Consider the following 3,173-nt stretch of genomic DNA (forward strand, 5'->3'; position numbering starts at 1 on the left):
TTGAAACAATACATCAATTGAAACAGGTGACTCAGGTCAATAGATCAAAGAAATGGCTGTGTAAACAGGTTCATCTTCCATTCTTCTTTTCAAATGTTTTCTTTTCATGGGAAATTGCATTTAGAAATCTTGGGAGTTGTGTGCAAGGACATGCAATTATTTTCTGCCCGTCAAGTCTACATGAAAAGTAAAAATACAGGAAAGATAAGAACCATGTGTCATTAGTCATAAGTATCAAGGAGAAGGGGACGACAGAGGATGAGATGGTTGGACAGTGTTCTCGAAGCTACTAACATGAGTTTGGCCAAACTGCGAGAGACAGTGAAGGATAGGCGTGCCTGGCATGCTCTGGTCCATGGGGTCACGAAGAGTCAGACACGACTGAACGGCTGAACAACAAAAAAGGAATGGGCATCAAGTGGCTTACTTAGGAACACTGGAAACTGCCTTATTTTGAGATAGGCTATTGGTCCATCTAGCTCAGCTTGTTTACACTAACTGGCAGCAGCTCTCTAGGGTTTCAGACTAGGGCAGGAATAGGCAACCTTCGGCTCTCCAGATGTTTCGAACTACAATTCCCATCATCCCTGACCACTGGTCCTGTTAGCTAGGGATCATGGGAGTTGTAGGCCAAAACATCTGGAGAGCCGAAGGTTGCCTATGCCTGGACTAGGGGTATTCCCAACCCTAGCTGGAGATGCTGGGGTCTGAACATGGGACCTTCTGCATACAAAGCAGGTGCTCTACCACAAAGCTACAACCCTAAAGGGGATACCACAGCCCCAACCTTAATCCAACATCTATAACAGCAAGGCAAGCATTATATGCAGTGGTCAAGTAACACCAAGACAGAAGCTGCAAACTACACTTTATTTATATGCATGCACAGAGCCTAGGGCTTGCTGATTAGAAGGTCGGCGGTTTGAATCCCCACGACGGGGTGAGCTCCCGTTGCTCGGTCCCAGTTCCTGCCCACCTAGCAGTTCAAAAGCACGTCAAAGTGCAAGTAGATAAATAGGTACCACTCCAGCGGGAAGGTAAATGGCGTTTCCGTGCGCTGCTCTGGTTCACCAGAAGCAGCTTAGTCATGCTGGCCACATGACCCGGAAGCTGTACGCCGGCTCCCTCGGCCAGTAACACGAGATGAGTGCCGCAACCCGAGTCGGACACGACTGGACCTAATGGTCAGGGGTCCCTTTACCTTTTACCTGTAAGGCACCACATAGTTGTGCATTTTTAACAGTTGTGGAATATTTATTTTGTGGTTTCTCCAAAGTTGAGAACAATAAATATGTTTACTATTCTCTGGGGCATTACCAAGAGCAAGTACTTTTTAACGTAAATTTCCACTGTCTAACCTAGACAGATATTTCAACAAGGTTGTTGGGTTTTAATCAGTTACTTGAGTAAGCTCTTGTAACCACTTCCCCTGTTACAACTGTTGCTTCAGTTAAAAACCTGCAATTCTTATCGCATTATATTCCTTCCTGTCCAACAATACATCTCTAGAATGTGAACATTCTTACAATAAATTGCAATGGTTAGGAATAAGCTTTTATATGGGATAGATATTCTATTGTTGTAGAAAACCTCTACAGAGAAATCAAGTTTTTTGTTCAAAAACCTGATGGCTAGGATAACAGAACTATATCATCTCTGTGAATATTACGGTAATTTATTTGTAACTTTTTCTTTACCACCCTTTCTTTAAAAATCCTAGATGATTTACAACACAGTGTTTAGGATCTAGCAGATCTCCGAGCTGAGAGGTTCTGGGTTAGCCAGGCTTTGCTGGTGTAATTTCTTAACTGTGGCTCTGCCAGAGATACACTGACATATTTTCCCTATCCCAGATGAGTCAAGCCCTGCTGATTTTAAGCTGGCATAAGCACTGCAAGGTGTTGTGGAGGTTTGGTGGGACTGGGAACAGAGAGCAGGAAGTTCATGTGACCTGGGTACTATGATGTCAGTGGCACCCCATTCCATTTTGCCTCCTGAGGTGAAATGTGAAGATGCCCCACGCCACGGGAGACTTGAGAAGCTGCAGCAGTGATAATATCTTGTAGCAGTTCTATGAGATCTTGCTGAAAGCAGTTTTTCAGGGCTGGCCAAACACATTTTTTTTTGCACCTGAGGCAAACCACAAAATGGCATCCCCTCCTTTCAAGGGAAGAAGGGGTGAGCGAACACCTACATCAGGATCTGCTGTCCCTGTGGATCCTGCTGCCCAATGTGGTTGCCTCACCTTGCTTCATGGGTGGGCAGGCCCTGCCACTTCTCCACTGGCAGCATCAGGGGTTGGCAGAGGGGGGCCCCCTCAGGTTTCCACCACACAAGGTGTTTGCCTCACCTTGCCTCATAGGTGGGCAAGCCCTGCCTTAGATCTGGCAAAAAGAGTGGTATTAAGTCAAATGCTATTTTAAAGGTTCAGCCACCAGCAGCCCCGCTCCTTCAGGAGTTAGGATCAGGTGTGTACTATGCACCATCCTGTTTATTCCAGCTTCTCCTGTACTGGGATTTTTGTACCATCAAGCCTACCAAATAATGGTAACTTTAACCCTGACGCCTAGTTTTAGCAGTTATGCTTTAATAATTTAATGTAATTCGTTTGCTTTTACCTACACTTCGATTAGCATTTTTGGACTGTTCAAAGTCTTTGTTCCAGTAGCCAGCGGCATACAAATTTGGTTTAATAACCAAAACAAGTAAAAACACCGCGAAGGGCGACGCGATAACACAGCATCCCCGAGCGGAAGTTGCTGTGGGGAGCAGCGGCTTCTCCTCAGGGACTGACGCCCACCTGGTCATTCACACCTTCAGGCATATTCAACACCAACCCATCCCGGCACATGCAATAAGAAGTGTGTGTGGGGGGGAAGTCTCTCGCACACAATTTTTTTTTTGAAGCGCCGCATCGTGTTTAGTTTCCAACCCAATCCCTCAGCGACCCCGTTGCTCCCCTCCCTGCCCCCCCTCTGCCCTCAACGCCCCCTCCCTTCCCGCGCGAAAGGAAAACCGGAGGGCGGGAAAGAGCCCAGCAGACGCCAAGCGGCTCGCCGCCCTCCTTTATCGTCCCCTCCCCTCGTGTTACATAATAGCTCGCGCGGCCTCTCGCGAGGTTGCCGGCCGGCTGTCCCTCCCCTCCCCCCTCCCATCCCTGTGTCTGTGCTTCT

The sequence above is a fragment of the Lacerta agilis genome, chromosome 5 (genome assembly GCF_009819535.1).
Source record: "Lacerta agilis isolate rLacAgi1 chromosome 5, rLacAgi1.pri, whole genome shotgun sequence".
NCBI classification, from domain to species: Eukaryota; Metazoa; Chordata; class Lepidosauria; order Squamata; family Lacertidae; genus Lacerta; species Lacerta agilis.